Source organism: Vulpes vulpes, unplaced genomic scaffold (assembly GCF_048418805.1).
Source record: "Vulpes vulpes isolate BD-2025 unplaced genomic scaffold, VulVul3 Bu000000731, whole genome shotgun sequence".
Lineage (NCBI taxonomy): Eukaryota > Metazoa > Chordata > Mammalia > Carnivora > Canidae > Vulpes > Vulpes vulpes.
Window position 1 is genome coordinate 265,353 of NW_027325685.1, and position 18,232 is coordinate 283,584.

Sequence of the window (18,232 nt, forward strand, 5' to 3'; positions counted from 1 at the left end):
CATTAAAAGAGTGTATTAGTCCCTAAAAAAAAACAAAAAAACAAAAAACAAAAAAAACCAAAAAAAACAAAAAAAACAAAAAAACAAAAGTAAACCTTTGTTCATAAGATAAATTATAAAAATTTAGGAACGAAGTGATATCATTAATTTAATAAAGAGCATAGGTGTGAAACATTATACTTAGTTGGTAAACACTGAACATTATTACCCTGAGTTCATGAATAAGACTAGATGTTGAATGAAAGACTCCTAACTCTGGGAAACGAACTAGGGGTGGTGGAAGGGGAAGTGGGCGGGAGGTGGGGGTGACTGGGTGACGGGCACTGAGGGGGGCACTTGATGGGATGAGCACTGGGTGTTTTTCTATATGTTGGCAAATTGAACACCAATATAAAATAAATTTATTTAAAAAAAGACTAGATGTTGATTATCATTACCTCTATTCAAATTATGCTGAATGTTTGTTAAAGCAAGAAAAGAAAGCATAAAAATGAAAAAAATGGATATTTAATTACACTACAAATGCTATGATTTTGTAATGAAATAACCCAAGAGAACCTGCAATCTTTAAAAATTAATAAATCAATTTAGTAAAGTCATTGCACATATACATTTACCTTTCTGTATATCAAGAGCTAATAACTTAAAGCTTCCATTCATATAAACAACTAACAAAGATGAACTACAGCTCTACATTAAAACTATTAAAAAAATTGGTTGACATGCTACTACCCATATAAAACCCTAAGGATGTCACCAAAAAACTATTAGAACTGATGAATGAATTCAGTCACAGTCACATTCAATCAACCAATGAATGAAGGTCGCAGAATACAAAATCAATATACAGATATCCATTGCATTTCCATACACCAATAATGAAGCAGCAGAAAGAGAAATTAAGAAAACAATCCCATTTATAATTGCACCAAAAAGAATAAAATACTTAAGAATAAACTTAGCAAAATAGATGAAAGACCAGTAGTGTGAAAAGTGTAAAATGTTGATGAAAGAAACTGAAGATGACACAAAGAAATGGAAAAAAAATCCCATAGCTCATGGATCAGAAGAATAAGTAGTGTTAAAATGGCTATACTACCCTAAAGCAATCTACACATTTAAGGCAATCCTTATCGAAATGCCAGCAGCATTTTACACAGAAAGAGAACAGACAATCATAACCCTTGTATGTAACCACAAAAGACCCTGAATAGCCAAAGAACCTTGAAAAAAGAAAAGCAAACCTGGAGTCATCATGACTCCAGACTTCAAGTTATATTACAAAGCTATAGTGTTCAAAACAGTAAAGTACTGGCACAAAAAGTACAAATATAGATCAATGGAACAGATTAGAAAGCCCATAAATAAACCTCCAATTGTATGGATAATTTATCTTCACCAAAGCAGGAAAGAAACTCCAATGGGGAAAAATATCTTCAACAAATGGTGTTGGGATAATTGGGCAGCTACATGCCAAAGAATGAAAATGGACCACATTTGCACCATACACAAAAATAAACTCAAAATGGATTGAGGATCTAAAAGTGACACCAGAAACCATAAAAATCCTAAAAGACAGGATAGGCAATCATTTATCTGACATTGGCTGTAACAATATTTTTCTAGACATGTCTCCTAAGGAAGGGAAACAAAAGCAAAAATAAACTATTGGAACGACATCAAAATAAAAAGCTTCTGCACAGTGAAGGAAACAATTAACAAAACTAAAAAGCAATCTACTGAATGGGAGAAGATATTTCCAAATAATATATCTGATAAAAAGTTCATATCTAAAGTATATAATTTATACAACTCAACAACCCCAAAAGCAATAATCCAGTTAAAAATGGGCAGAAGAAAAAAAAATGGGCAGAAGACATGAACAGACATTTCCCCAAAGACCAGCTGGCCAACAGCGAAATGCAAATCAAAATGAAAATGAAGTATCACTTCACATCTGTCAGAATGGCTGAACTAAAAAACACGAGATATGAGTATTGGTGAGGATGTAGAGAAATAGGAACCTTCTTGCACTGTTGGTGGAAATGCAAACTGGTGCATCAACTCTGGAAGACAGTATGGAGGTTTCTCAAAAAGTTAAAAACAGGGGATCCCTGGGTGGCGCAGCGGTTTGGCGCCTGCCTTTGGCCCAGGGCGCGATCCTGGAGACCCGGGATCGAATCCCACGTCGGGCTCCCAGCATGGAGCCTGCCTCTCCCCCCTCCTGTGTCTCTGCCTCTCTCTCTCTCTCTCTCTCTCTCTCTCTCATAAGTAAATAAATAAATAAATAAAAATAAAATAAATAATAAAATAAAATAAAATAAAATAAAATAAAATAAAATAAAAAAGGGTTACCTTGACCAATTTATCTCTAGTCTTGTCCATTCAAGATAGAATTGTTAGATAAAAGAAACAAATTGGAACTTCAGATAAACAACTACCGAACAATAACAAATAATGTACCACGTAGGGCATGATTATACTAAAAATTTGTTATTGTTCTAAAAATCTAATTGAAGTGGTAACCTGTTTTTCATTGTTGTTGCTGTTGGTTTTGCTTATTTGGTTTCCTTCAGGCAATCCTAATTCAAGTATAATAGTACATTAGTGGTTCTGCAAATGTAGCATGTTTAAGAAGGACCTAGAGGGTTTGATAAAACACAGGATTGCTGAGACCCAACCTGAGTGTACTAAATGTAGGGAGAGCTTTGAGCATTTGCACTTCTATTAAGTTTCCAAGTGATGCTGATGCTAAGAAAACTTGGGATAAGATTGGATTCATGAGCGTTAACATCCCTTTAAACTTTTAATCTCCATTAATCCGTATTTTCTACCTGCAAAAAACAGTTTATTAAAGTCATTAAATCACCATTTAAGATTATTTCAATTCTTGATCTATAAATTTTTTTCTCAAAATATTTCATAATGAGACAGAATATTTTAAAGTAATTGTAATGACTCTTACTAAAAGAGTTCAGTTAATATTCTGTACACATTCTTGCTAATATTTTCTTCCACTTAGGCCCAGTATAATATTAAATATGCTTTATCAATAAATGCTGCGTTATCTGTAACTTTGACACAATCTTACTTTTTCTGCTTTCCTTTGAGAACAAACTCTCTAATGAACATTGGAGTTTTACACCTACTATAGTTCAAATAACTCCTGAAGAAACAAATAGCTTTGGTGATACAAGAGCCTTAAGCTACTTTGCCTTTTCAGTAAATTTGTATGTGGGAAATACCGGATCTCTATTGAAAAGCTTCTGTATTCCTTCCTGTTTCTCATCAAGTGTATAATTTGGTCTTATCCTAACCCCTTACTTCACAACCTTGGCTAGTATCTTCTACAAGTCTTAAACATGCCCATGAGAAATAGATCTTGTGCACTGTGGCTCCCTGTCAACTTCTAGCCCATGATCTTTTCTCCCTGTAAAAATATGTGAGTCACAAAAAGAAGCTGTAACTTTATCCAGAAGGTAAACACACTAATATGCTTATTTATTTTCAGTTAAAATTAGTATTTTTTAATTTGGAACTTCCTGCCTCCAGTGGCCATCACAGGTACAAGACATAGTCCATAATACATCAGTATTAGGACCTATATTCTCAAGCCTATGCAACAATTATGTTTACGAACTTTGTTTCTCTATTCAATATTTATATATGATTGATACTTAAAATTCCCTCCATGAATCCTCAGGTTTTTCTTGTTAATGTTTACCTGTTTGATTTTCAGTTCTCCTGACCCCCTCTTACAACACTTCCCAAATACATGTTTGTTCTTTTCCATGTGAATTTCCTCTCTAGTCATTTGTGAGCAGCAGCATCTGAACAGACTTCTCATCTATAACTAGTCCCCCTACCTTGCATGCTTTGCCTGGTTCCATACTTTTTCAAATTCCCTGGTGACAGTAAAGTACACACCCATGATACCAACTATCATTGTCCTAGGATTCATAATATGATAAGTATTATTTACATTACTAAAATAAACAGTTCTTTTCAGAAAATGTACTTCTACCAATCCCTAAATATAGCCATGGGTGTCCAATATGGGCTACTCACAGTTGATGGTTTGAATTCTAAGACTTTTAAGAACATTCATTCAAAACATTACTGTAGCATAATGTGGAGGCTGAGAAAAATTAAGGCCATTCCACCTCAAGTTTAGCATTAGCACAAGTACAGCCATCTTAGGCCCCTGTGAATAAGAGCTGAACTTTACAGAAAAAACTGCAGAATGTCCTCGGCAGAGAATCCCATACTAGAAAGACAACAGAGTTCAGAATTGCCCTCAGCAGAGAATCCTATATCAGAAAGCCCCATATTAGAATGAGAACAGAGCTCAATGCCCTTGAAAGCCCCATATCAGAATGTAAACAGAACTTGAGAAATTCCTCCACCCCTTCTGAAAATCCCCTAAACCAGCCCATAAAAAACCCAGCTGTAACCCACTTCAGGGTCCAAGTCCCTGCTCTGCTGTGTCAGGTACACTTGGACCCAAGCTCGAGCTTCCAAATAAACTCTCGTGTGCTTGCATCGGTGTTGGCTCCTTGGTGGTTTCTCAGATACATAATCTTGGGCACGACACATATAAATATATATGTGCGTATATACACATATAGACTATGTCTATGCATATATATGTATATGTATTTATATATAGTTTTATGGAGTATCTTTATAAGATATATGATTAAAATATGTGATAATTGATAATCTCATGTAAATGTTATGATTGTGGATAGATAATTGATCAGTGAGAGGTGTGAGTGCTTACATATCATTTCTCTGAAATTTCAGAGATTCATAAGCTACACCATGTAGGAGCTATGTTTCAAGAGCATTGAATACAAATAAACTATATAATATAATGATACACCTTATATAATATAATGCTTCTTCTAAAATAGCTTTTATTTCTGAGTAAGGAGTCTCAATAGTACAACCATCCCAGGATGTCAGTAAAAGAGAAAAAAAAATAGTAAAAATACTTTGTTGGGGATCAAGTGAGCTTCTAGAAATATGGGAAATGTAGTAATGATAAAAGTTTCTGAGAAGTTTCCTGCCCTATATAAACTAGAAAGCAGAGATCAAGAGGTCAGTCTCTTCTTATGAATAATCATACTATGGCAGGAAAAAAGAAAAAAAAAAGAAAAAGAAAAGAAATCTATCAATAAGAGCACCAGGAAATCCATGTTGTTTGTAGCCATTAACTGGATTGTTGAATGGAAATGATTTTCAATATTATCAAAGTTATAACAGTTGGCAATAGTTGAACATGAACCACGCAACAAAATAATTGGTTTACAAACACTGTATTATTTTATCCTCAACAAAACCTCTAAGGAATGTTTAGTCTTGCTCTCATTTTCTAAATTACGGAAGGATGACTCAGAGGCTAATTAAAATTTCCAAGGCTACATATTCGGAAAGAGGTACACAGTCTTAGAATTTAGATCTTGCCACCTTAACTTCTATGCTAAGTAGCCAAATGGGATGAGTTGAACCTATTCCTGAATATTGTAGAACATAAATTTGTTATTGTGTCACTGGACAATTCTTTGAATTTTCTGTTTAAATTAAGATGTACATAGACAGAAAATTTTCTTCTGACAGATTTTTCTTTTTCCTTTGATGCTATTTAACTATCACCATTTATTGGAACACAGAAGCATTTCTAAGGATATGTCAAGAAAAAAAAAATCCAACACCCAGCACCAGGATCAAACTACAACGAATGTAACAACAGACGGTACCACTTAGTTTAAAGGTCATTTGTGTGCTCGCAAAATACAAGTTTAAAAGGTTAGAATCCATGAAGCTTTAAATAGCGAATCAAAGTTTTGTTTGCATTAGCTTTATTCAGTGTGACTTCCATTCTTTCAATTCACTATAAACCTCTTCAGGAAATTTCTGCTTAGTTTTCTTTCAGAAGAAAGCCCAAAGCAAAGTACCAGAGACATATTTAAAAATTCACTTGTACTCAAAAAAAAAAATTGTTTTGTATAGCCTAACTTAACCCATTGAAGGAAGCTTATTATAACGAATATTACTTTAAAAATATGTTGGCTATCTAGAATAAAATACTCAAAATTTATTAACTCGTGTTCTTTTAGTATAACTTTCCATGAAACACAAGATATTTGCTAATTTTTTTTTCAAATTGATAGTACTGATTTTTCCCTTATAAAGTATTATTTGTAGAACTTAATACACCTATTAACTTCAATTTCCATTTGCTTTCATTTGAAAATTATCCTATAATTAAGGTAAAATCTTCTTTAATTTCCATAATAGATTTGTATGGTTTCAGAAGGCCAAAAGTATGTCCGTTGTGACACTGACAAGACCAATTTTATCTCAGTTGTCAAAATGTTGTCTATATTCAAGTCTTCATCCCAATTAAGAAGGGAGTGAGATTCTCTAATGAAAAAAAACTTGAGGTACTTCCCTTTTGTGGCTCACTCCCTTTCCACGGCCACCGCCTGGTTATCTTTGGCTCTTTCACCATGCCTGGGCCACTTCCTTTGAATGCAGAAGCCTGCTGGCCAAAAGATGTGGGAATTGCTGCCCTTGAGATCTATTTTCCTTCTCAATTTGTTGATCAAGCAGAGTTGGAAAAATATGATGGTGTAGATGCTGGAAAGTATATTATTGGCATGGGCCAAGCCAAGATGGGCTTCTGCACAGATAGAGAAGATATCAACTCTCTTTGCCTGACTGTGGTTCAGAATCTTATGGAGAGACAGCATTTTGTATGATTGCATTGGGCATTTAGAAGTTGGAACAGAGACAATCATGGACAAATCAAAATCCGTGAAGACTAATTTGATGCAGCTCTTTGAGGAGTCTGGGAACACAGATATAGAAGGAACAGATACAACCAATGCATGCTATGGAAGCACAGCTGCTGTCTTAAATGGGGTTAATTGGATTGAGTCCAGCTCCTGGGATGGACAGTATGCCCTGGTAGTTGCGGGAGATGTTGCTGTATATGCCACAGGAAATTCTAGACCTACAGGTGACGTGAGATCTGTTGCTCTGCTAATTGGGGCAAATGCGCCTTTAATTTTTGACCAAGGACTTCGTGGGACACATATGTAACATGCCTATGACTTTTACAAGCCTGACATGCTTTCGGAATATCCTATAGTAGATGGGAAACTCTCCATACAGTGGCACTTCGGTGGACTAGACTGCTGCTATTCTATCACAAAAAGATCCAAGCCCAGTGGCAGAAACAGGGAAATGATAAAGACTTTACCTTGAATGATTTTGGTTTCATAATCTTCCACTCACCCTACTGTAAGCTGGTTCAGAAGTCTCTGGCTCAGATTTTGCTGAATGACATCCTTAATGACCAGAACAAAGATAAAAATAGTATCTGTAGTGGCCTGGAAGCATTTGGGGATGTTAAATTAGAAGATACCTAGTTTGATAGAGATGTGGAAAAGGCATTTATGAAGGCTAGTGCTGAACTCTAATCAGAAAACAAAGGCATCTTTGCTTGTGTCAAATCAAAATGGACATATGTACACATCGTCTGCTTATGGCTCCCTCGCTTCTGTTCTAGCACAGTACTCACCTCAACAGCTAGCAGGAAAGAGGACTGGTGTGTTCTCTTATGGCTCTGGTTTGGCTGCCACCCTGTACTCCCTTGGAGTTATGCAAGATGCCACACCAGGGTCTGGTCTTGATAAAATAACTGCAAGTTTATGTGATCTCAAATCAAGACTTGACTCAAGAACTTATGTGGAACCAGATGTCTTTGCTGAAAACATGAAGCTCAGAGAGCACACTCATCACTTGATGAACTATATTCCTCAGAGCTCAGTATATTCCCTCTTTGAAGGGACCTGGTACCTCGTCAGAGTGGATGAGAAGCACAGGAGGACCTATGCCCAGAGCCCTCCCCCAGTGACGATACTCTGGGTGAAGGAGTAGGACTCATACATTCAAGTGCAGCCACTGAGCATATTCCAAGTCCTGCTAAGAAAGTGCCAAGACTCCCTGCCACAGCAGCAGAACAGGAAGCAGCTGTCTTTAGTAACAGGGAGCATTAAGATACTTCTATGAGGTGGAAGACTTCAGTGCGGGTTGGGGTGGAGGGTCTGTAGGAACAGTTCTGGGAATGGGACGTCTGGGGACAATTTTAAAGGATTACATGTTGTGTAACTTTTTATGTGACTGACATGAAGCCTGGAAAACTATCGTGTTCTTGGGGGAGTCTCTTTGCTCAATTTGCTCGCATGCTTCCTATTGTGGTCCAGCCAGTGCTCAATCTACGGGAGTAATGTTAAAGGGCTCTGTAAACTTCATACCTCTCTGGCCATTTGTATGCATGAAGCTTAGTTTTTAAATGTGGTATCATGAATCATGTGCTTCAGGTGAAGAAAGCCGAGGTACTAGTCTCCAATTTTAATTTTTTTAAACACGTAAGACTTTTGTACTTTGAACCAACAAGCTTACTAAAAGTACCTGTGATTTTTGAAAAAAAAAGTTTCTAGTTTAGGGAATGTAGTCTTAAAATGTGGTATGCACAAACCCTGTTTAGAAATGGCAAGACACATACATTCTTTGTCTATAATTTATAAATCCTTAAGAGGGAGAAGAGTTGGAATGGTTCTGGAAACTGGAATGTTGCTTTAAATCCAGGCCAGCAGTTGCGAGTTATTATAATGACCTCTGAACAGAGAGCACTGAGCAGACGTCTGGTATAGACAACATGGTACACTGGAAAACTATGGACGTAGCTCTGGGTCTGCTTCGGAATCATTGGTTCAAGGTGGAGATGCTAATAGAGAGGTGTATGAGGAAGCTGTTGCAATCTTTCTTTGCGCCTTATTTTAAAGAATAAATAAAACATTTTTCTGGCTGCCTTTTAAAAATTTAAAACAAAATAGAAGGATGGGGCACAGGGCATTATTAGGTTACCTGTGATACTTCAGTGTTATAAATTCAACTAAGTTTATATTTTATCTCAAATAAACTTACACAAGCATGAACTGTAATGTTTCAAATTGCAAGGTAATATGTAATGTAATGTGTGTAAAATACTCTTGTCTAATATTAACTAGTGGTATTTTGATTTGTACAATTTGTTAAAATGACTTTAACATCCACTGATGTAGATTAATAATGTAACTTCACATTTAAAGACTAATGGGAAAATGGTGCATGTAATACTTTCACAAGTATTGGGAGTGTAGTATGTTTTGAAGAGAGTAATTTAACTTTTGCGTGTCAGGAAACGGGTTTTTCTCAAAGTCCATTGCTGGCAATGGGCAAGCCTCATAATACTGGCACAGAGCATTAACTGTACACCTTATTAACAGTGAGGTGAATAACTTTGAATAAAGTTTTAGAGAAATTTAAAAAAAAAGAAAGAAACTTGAAATATTGGTGGAAATCCAGAGGATTTGCAGTTCAAGACATAGAAGACTGGCAAGAACCATTTTAATAATTGCATGGTATGTCTCCTTTTCCATTTTACCTGTTGGCAAAAAATGTGATGAAAAATGGTCTGAAACATTAATGAAGGGTTTTAAGTCTTCAGCAAAGCAGAAACAACAGAAAATAATATGATATGTACCCAAGGGAATTTAAGAGGATCAGCGGGAATTGGTTAGTTTCTTGTCATCTGCTGCACACGGGAAAAAATTAAACCTTTATAATTTTTTATAAAGATCATCATGAACAGCTCTACAAAGATATATGTGGACCTTTCAGGACTAGGAAACAAAAACAGTCCTGGGCATTTTCTTCAGTGAGTACATTTGAGAGTAAATGCCTTTCTTTCACCTTTACTAATGTCAGATAGATGATAATTTTAGTTTCCTTGTATCCTCAGGTCTTAGAGCCATTCAACAAGATTAACCCATAGGTATCCTTTTCTAAAATGTGATAAAAACTAGGATTCAGTATGATGCAAAGTCTCACAGACTAAGGTAAATAAATTTACTTTAACAAGTACCTCTATCCTTTGAAATACTATGTAAAATGGGGGAGGGGGCACATTTACAGTCCTTTCAGACTTAAAATTCTAAATTGATTGTGAATTTGATAAAACTACCCAGTATAGATTCCTATTGTTTTATTATCTGTATAACTTTCCTTGGTAAGAGTGATTCAAAAAGCAAACTCAAGGACACTATCAGAGAAGACAGTTAAATCAAAATGCATTTTAGTCATTAATCTGCCCTTGAGTTATGCCTCATTTATAAAACAGTACAATAAAAAATTGTTAAAAAGTAAATTTCTAAAATTAATTTGGCCACATCTTCATTTTTTTTCCAACCGGTCTTTGAAGGAACAGGAAGTTGTAAACTAGGATTCCCAGAACACACAGCAGTCTCTTTCTCTTGCAGATTTCTCTTACAGAATTACAATAGTGCATTCTCTGCTTTCCTAAATCTTAAATTTAGCAAACTCTTTTGGTCCTGAGGAAAGCCTTTATAGTTTCTTCAACCAGATGGATTTACCTTATTGTTGAGAAGGGCTAGATCTGTAAGTTATTCTTTTTGTTTGTTTGGTTTTTAACTGTGAAAAGTACTTTGAATTTTAAAAGTAGCCATGCAGGCAGCTCTTTCAGCCCAGGAACCCAGTCCCTTTGTTTTGGTAAAACCACCTTTTTTGAACTGAAGACCTCTTAAGAATTCTTTCTTGGCCATCCGCTCCAAGCTCTGAGTCCACCACTTCAACACATACCAAAAGCAAGAAGAAAAACTAGGAGCTAAGGTATTTCATGCACGGGGTTTGTAAAGAAGGAGATAACTGTCACTATTCGAATGACCTCTCTGACAGTCCCTATGGTGTAGTGTGCAAGTATTTTCAGCGAGGATACTGTATTTACGGAGACCGCTGCAGACATGAACATAGCAAGCCATTGAAACAGGAAGAAGTGACTGCTGCAGATCTAACTGCAAAATCATCTCTTGCTGCTTCCTCAAGTCTCTCATCGGGAGTTGGACCAGTTGTTGAAATGAATACGGTGAAGCAGAGTCCAGAAATTCAAACTTTGCTACTGTCGGCGCAGGTTCAGAAGACTGGGTGAATGCCATTGAGTTTGTTCCCCGGCAGCCCTACTGTGGCCGTACTGCCCCTTCCTGCACTGAAGCACCCCACAGGGGTCTGTGACCAAGGAAGAATCAGAGAAAGAACAGACAGCAGTGGAAACCAAGAAGCAGCTTTGGCCCTATGCTGCAGTGGGAGAGTGCCGGTATGGGGAGAACTGTGTATATCTCCACGGAGACTCGTGTGACATGTGTGGGCTGCAGGTCCTCCATCCCATGGATGCCGCCCAGAGATCACAACATATAAAATCTTGCAATGAGGCCCATGAGAAGGACATGGAGCTCTCATTTGCTGTCCAGCGCAGTAAGGACCTGGTGTGTGGGATCTGCATGGAGGTGGTCTATGAGAAAGCCAACCCGCGTGAGCGTCGCTTTGGGATTCTCTCCAACTGCAACCACACTTACTGTCTCAAGTGTATTCGCAAGTGGAGGAGTGCTAAGCAATTTGAGAGCAAGATCATAAAGTCCTGCCCCGAATGCCGGATCACATCTAACTTTGTCATTCCAAGTGAGTACTGGGTGGAGGAGAAAGAAGAGAAGCAGAAACTCATTCAGAAATACAAGGAGGCGATGAGCAACAAGGCGTGCAGGTATTTTGATGAAGGACGTGGGAGCTGCCCATTTGGAGGGAACTGTTTTTACAAGCATGTGTACCCTGATGGCCGTAGAGAGGAGCCACAGAGACAGAAAGTGGGAACATCAAGCAGATACCGGGCCCAAGGAAGGAACCACTTCTGGGAGCTCATTGAGGAAAGAGAGAACAGCAACCCCTTTGACAACGAAGAAGAGGAGGTTGTCACCTTTGAGCTGGGCGAGATGTTGCGGTCTTTTTGCCTTTAAAAGATGCCTGTAATTGCTAATCGGGGCTCTCTTCCTCCTCGGAGGTGGAGAGCCCGTTTGCACAAACGTCCAGTAAACCCTCTTGCTAATTGCATCTGCCTGTCTGGGGTCTGAGTCTCTGGGGCATCCACCGGGACACGTTGGCACCCGTGAGCCAGGGTCCAACAAGACAATCTCAAAATATGTAAAATTGCAAATATACAGCAAACATATGAAACATACAACAACTCAGTGACAGAATTGGGTCAGAATTCAGAGTTCCTTAAAATAAAATCTATCAAAGTCTACTGATGTTTTAAATAGCACCTGATATTCAGAATTAAAATAGATTTGCTTTCTTCAGGGCTTCATTGCTCACAAGACAAAGGGATAGCTGAACTCTACTACTAAATGCCATCAGATTCACTACAGGACAGAAAACATGCACAAAACAAGTTAAAAAAACATACAGTAAGATTCATACCTCTACATCTACAGTATGTATATACATATAAGAAATCAGCCCTTTCTCAGCCCTTCCTTTTGCCTACTGCTTTTTAGAAGGAAAGGGCTCTATTCCTTATCTCTAGTCACTGCTCCCAAAGCCGTCTTTATTGGACAGGGATTTTTTGCTCTATAACCAGTCAGTCCCCAGTTTCATATTTCCCCTTTTGGATATAACAGGTCACAGTGTCAGCAGCAGATACCTGGACAACTGAAGACATAGAATAAAACTGTTCATGATGTGAGGTAAAGGGCTGTGTCGATTAGTAACAAGCATCAGTCGGGAAAGATACTAGGGCAGAGCAAACCTAAAGACTGAAGGAGTTCTTGGAGTTGTGTGTCTGGAGTAGAGGGAATGAATTTGCAGGCTTGGACTGCACATGAAATACCAGACTAGGCAGCTGAAAGATAAGAAAAAAAATTTTTTTCTCACAGTTCTGGTGGCTGGAAAGCGAAAGTTCAAAGTTCCAGCAGGGTTTGGCTTCTGCTTAAGACTCTTTCTGGTTTGCAGATGACTGATTTGTCCTCACATTGTCTTTCCTAGGTGTGTAGGGATGGAGAAAGAGAGCATGCTCTCTGGGGTCTCTCTATAAGGACATTCATCCTCTGAGGTGCATTCCCCACATTGTGATTTTATTTAGCCTAATTACTTCCTTAGAGATTCCATCACCCAATACAGCAACAGTGAAGGTTAGGGTTTCAACATATGAATTTTGGGGAGACACAAACCTTTAGTACATAACAGGGAGTGAAACTTTAAGTGACATCCGCACATATTAGTGTAGTAATTTAAATCAGTCCAGGTGTTTAATATAACATTTTCACACAGGACAGTGGCTCCTCTTGTAGTCCAATTATTAAAGTCTAGGATTTGAATAAAACCAAATCTCTTTGACAGCAAACAATGCTATTTCCTCCCTCCTCCCCTCCTTTTCTTCCTTACTTTCTCTTTCTCTTTCCCCTTTTTTCATGCAGAATTAAAGTAGATCAATTTGTAATAAACATACAAAGATGGTCACCATATTCCATTATTTGATGAGACAAAAATATAATCATGATCAACTGAATAGAATGTGTCACAACTATAGGGCAAGTTGAATTATACTCTCATCAATTACTCCACTTACACATAACCTATAGAATGGCAAATATGGGCTTTTATCTCATTATTTCCTAGAGATGGAGACTAAAGTAACAGTGTAATTCTGAGTTTCAGAATGAGTCTTAGAATAATCCCTGAGAGGACTTCCTTCTTGCTTGTTGAATTAAAAAAAAAATTAGTTCTCTCACATGATCACAAATGCAATGAGTTGGTGAGTATGCCATTCCTCTCGTTCTCCCATCATGGACTGTAATTCTAATTAAGTTTTGGTTCTTGGATTTTTGTGAGTATTTTCTGAAAATACTTTGTCCTAGATTAAGGGAGAGTCAAACTTTAGTTGCACAATACAGATAATTTTAGAATAACGTGCTTCTTCATGGTTTGCATCTCTATTTTATTAGAATATATTACACGTTTTTCATGTTGCATACTCCTTGTATTCAATTTCTTTTGAAGCTGTCTGGGCAAAGCTGTCTGTCGAGATTTAGTATTTCTCACTAAAAAAGAATGTCAGTCTACATTAAATTCTTAGCACGATGCATCAGGGTAATGCCTTATGTTCTTGGGGGTTTTGGTAAACAATTGATGAGAGTTGATATAATTCATCTTACCCTATAGTTATGACAAATTTTATTCAGTTGGTCATGATTATATTTTTGTCTCATCAAATAATGGAATATGGTGACCACCTTTGTATATTTATTACAAATTGATCTACTTTAATTCTGCATGAAAAAAAAAGGGAAAGAGAAAGAAAAAAGAAGGAAGAAAGGGAGGGAAGGAGGGAGGAAATAAATTGTTTAGAGATTTGGTTGGGGCAGCCCCTGTGGCGCAGCAGTTTAGCGCCACCTGCAGCCCAAGGCATGATCCTGGAGACCATGGATCGAGTCCCACGTCAGGCTCTCTGTATGATGCCTGCTTCTCCCTCTGCCTGGGTCTCTGCTTCTCTGTCTCTCCCTGTCTCTATGAATAAAAAAATGAAATCTTAAAAAAAAAAACACAGAGATTTGTTTTTTTTTTTAAGAGATTTGGTTTTATTCAAAACCTAGACTTTAATAATTGGACTACAAGAGGAGCCACTGTCCTGTGTAGAAATGTTACATTAAACATCTGGAACGATTTAAACTACTACTCAGTCTTCTACATTTTTGTGAAAATTATGTAATTGTCAGCAATTTGCTGTCTCAAAACAACAAAATCACATTCTCTCAAAAATCCCAGATGAATTAGTGATAACTTTTTGATGAGAATTTGATCTTTCCTTAAGAATAGAGTTAGAGGGGAATCCCTGGGTGGCTCAGTGGTTTAGCACCTGCCTTTGGCCCAGGGTGCAATCCTGGGGTCCTGGGATCAAGTCCCACATCGGGCTCCCAGCATGGAGCCTGCTTCTCCCTCTGCCTGTGTCTCTGTCTCTCTCTCTCTCTCTCTGTCTATCATGAATAAATTAATAAATCTTAAAAAAAATCAGAGTTAGAACTATGGACACTGGAAATCAAAGGTAAATTTGAAATATGTAAAAACTGAAAGAATACTCAGCTTGGCTAGGTAGCAAACTAGGGTGCCTTGTCTGAATATCAGTTCTTTCACAAGTGATGAAAAAGAGTAAAAAATGTGTTAGGTTTTCATTTTAATGATCAGAGGACAAAATTAAAGATAGCAGAGCCAGGTTGGAGAGTGCTCAAATGGGGAGCGCTCTGGGCGAGGTTCCGTGACTCAGAGAGGAGGCACAAGTCAGGGAAGTTAGTCGCACCCAGGCAAACATCAGGGGGATTTATAAAGAGTTTTTGGCAGGAAGATGGGGGTGGGGCAGCAAGGCATCGTTATTGGGAGGTTTCTGGCCTCGGGTTGGCCATTTTGAGGTCCCCAGTCTTGCCAGCCCAACATTCTGATATTTTTAATTTGTTATAATGGAGCCACGATTCAGATCTGGCTGCTTCCTGCTGATATAGGGGCGTCGTGGGGCATGTCAGAGGTGGGCAGGTGAACTTAGGGGTGTAAAGGAGGTTGGTTGACTGACGCCTGAGACATTTCGCGAATTTGTTCAAACTTTGGCAAGGGTACGTCCACTACACCTGTTTCGCAGCACTCTTCGTTGAGGAACATGCAAATTCCTCCTTTTTCTGCTGTAAGGAGGTCCAACGCAGGTCAGTTCTGAAGAGCCACCTGGGCCACCAAGGCTATTTGGCGTTGTAGGGAAGCCAGAGACTCTGCTGAGGCCTCGATGGCCATTTGAAACCTCTCAGATAGGTCCCTGGTGGAATCTACAGACTGAATTAAGGCCCCAGTACTCAACCCTGTGGCCACCAGGAGACACCGACAACTAGTGGAAGAAAGATTGCCCTTTGTTGTTTTTCTAGGGGACGGCCGGTAAGGAAGGCTCTTTCTGCCTGACTGTAGATATTTAATCGTGGAACTAGGGAGACAGGAAGACAGACGAGGGAGGCAGAGGTACTGAGAGATTTAGATAGGGTGCCATTGCACCAAGAAAAACTGCTGTTAGGAGCGTGATGAGACGTAACATTTGACAGGATGGCGTTGCAGAGGGAAGAGTTAGGGGGTAGAATAACAGAAAGGGAATTGGTGGTTGAGAGGGTCTGTGAATAAGGGAATGTTGCAGAGAGGGAGAATGTCCCAGAGGTGTGGGTGTGGGGTTGGAGCAGTTCAATGCCTTAGGGAAGGAAATAGCCACCAGGGGGGATTTGCCCAAGGTGGCACAGATGAAACAGTGGGACAGATTACCCATGCCGGAAAGGCTGGCGAGAGAAGTGCCTTGTTGTGTATAAGTTTTACCCAGGAGAAGGGGTCCTGGTCCTGAGTTGGGTTAGTCTGTAGGTGGGTTTGGAGAAGTAGTTCCTGTGCACATATGTGTGAGTTTGGTTACTTAGGGTGGTTTGTAGAAGTTTGTTAAAATCTTAAGAAAGTTTTAAAACACCTATATAGGATTAAAGACCTGATAAAGGCAAAACAATAGAATCTGTTTGTTGTTGTTGTTGTTGTTGTTGTTGTTGTTGTTTCTGGGCAGGCAAAGAGAAAACAACTCTTTCTATGGCAAATTTATGAAACAGTTAAGTACAAAGCATGCTCACCAAAAGATTCCAATATCCTTCAGAAGTTAAAAGCACAAAGTAATGTCCATTCATTAACATTTCAGCACTTTTTCCTTTTTGGAAAAGACCTAGATGTCCAATGAATTCAATCCCACTTATCATCCGGGCATAACTTTAAGGTTTCAGGTTACCAAAGACTTTGAAAAGTATTTTAACAGTTACCTATGAAAACTTGGAAACAATTAACAATCCCTTTAGCCATTTTTTTTTAACTAACAAATTGCAAAGAGATAACAGAGTTTATATGACCTTCAGTAAACCTCAATAGAACAAGAGTTTCAGGCTTAGTAGTGATAATTTTCAAGACCTATCTTAGTTAAACCAACAAATTTAGTACCTATTTATGTCCCACCTAGAAAGTCAACCACTTTGCTCCCCAGTGTCCATTTTTACCTGAGACACTGGTGGAGGAATCTGGAGTGGGCAGTGTTAAGTAACTGGTGGTCTTCTTGCTCCTGGATGGTCAGGGGAGAAGGAACTGCTGCCCTTGAGGCCCCGAGGGTAGCCTAGAAGCCAGCTATGCAGGCCATACCCAGGGCTCTGCAGAAACAGGAGCAGGGGGAGGCGGAAGAGGGGAGGTGCTGCCAGAGGCAGAGAAAGATCTCCCGGTTCTAGAGCTCATCAGCTCTGACACAGGAGCAGACTCCATGTCTTCCCGCCAACAGGGGGGAACAGGCAGTCCACGTGGGGCCTGATGAGACAGGGACTTTCCCTGAAACAAAAGGAGTTAGGGCAGCTGCTTGAGAATATTCCTTAAAGCGCCCTTCCCAGGGTAGACCAAGCCCAGCTGCCTCCAATTATAGCCTTGGGCTCAGGAGGTGAAGGACAAAGATGAAGGGCGCCTTGAGTTGGTGTAGGGTATCCCAGCCGAGGAGGGGGCTGGGCAGGAAGGCATTATAAGGAAGGAATGTGGGAAGGGGAACCCATCCAGGCTGCAAGAGAGGAGTGGGGCGGTCCGTGGAATAGAGGAGGTGCCATCAATTCCCACCCCCGCCACTGGGGAGGGGAAACCGGCCCCGAGTAGGAAGGCAGAACACAGTAGGTCGCCTCCGTGGCCAGCAGGACTTACCCGCTACCTGGAGCAGGACCCTGGGCTCAGCCTGGGTTGGGGGTGTCCGAGTCTGGGCCCCGTCAGTCATCGTCCAATCCGAGTAGTGGGGGGCTGCACTTACTGGCTCAGGTTCCCTCCGGGTGGAAACCCGCGAGGATCCTGAGACCCGAGCACTTGGATTTCCAGAGCCCCATCACTCGACGTTGAGGGCATGGCCGCATGGACTCCTGGGGATTGGGACAATGAGGGGCCCAGTGTCCCTCGGTACCGCATTTGAGGCAAGCCCCAGGCGGGGTGCAGTGGGTTCCCCCTTTCCGTGGGCCCCCGGAGCCCGCTGGCTGCAGGGCTGCCACCAAGGCCGGGGGCTGGAGTGGGACCTTAGCTGGAGTCGAGCCTGCCTCTTAAGTTCGGCCACTTCCTCTCGGTGTGAAAGACCTTAAATGCCGTTTCCACCAGAGAATGGGAGTTTGAGGGCCCTCCTTGGCCTTCTTTAATGTTGTCCGGATATCGGGGAGGACTGGAGATATAATGGGTCGCCAAGACAGTCGCCCCGGCTGGGGAGGCAGGTCCA

The 18,232-nt window shown here is 39.7% G+C and overlaps 2 pseudogenes; both read left to right on the top strand.

The window, feature by feature from the left end:
* The first annotated feature begins 6,508 nt into the window (after positions 1-6,508).
* Positions 6,509-8,069, top strand: LOC140596614 (hydroxymethylglutaryl-CoA synthase, cytoplasmic pseudogene; annotated as a pseudogene).
* Positions 8,070-8,731: 662 nt separating this feature from the next.
* On the top strand, positions 8,732-11,918 carry LOC112919429 (E3 ubiquitin-protein ligase makorin-1 pseudogene; annotated as a pseudogene).
* The last annotated feature ends 6,314 nt before the right edge of the window (positions 11,919-18,232 follow it).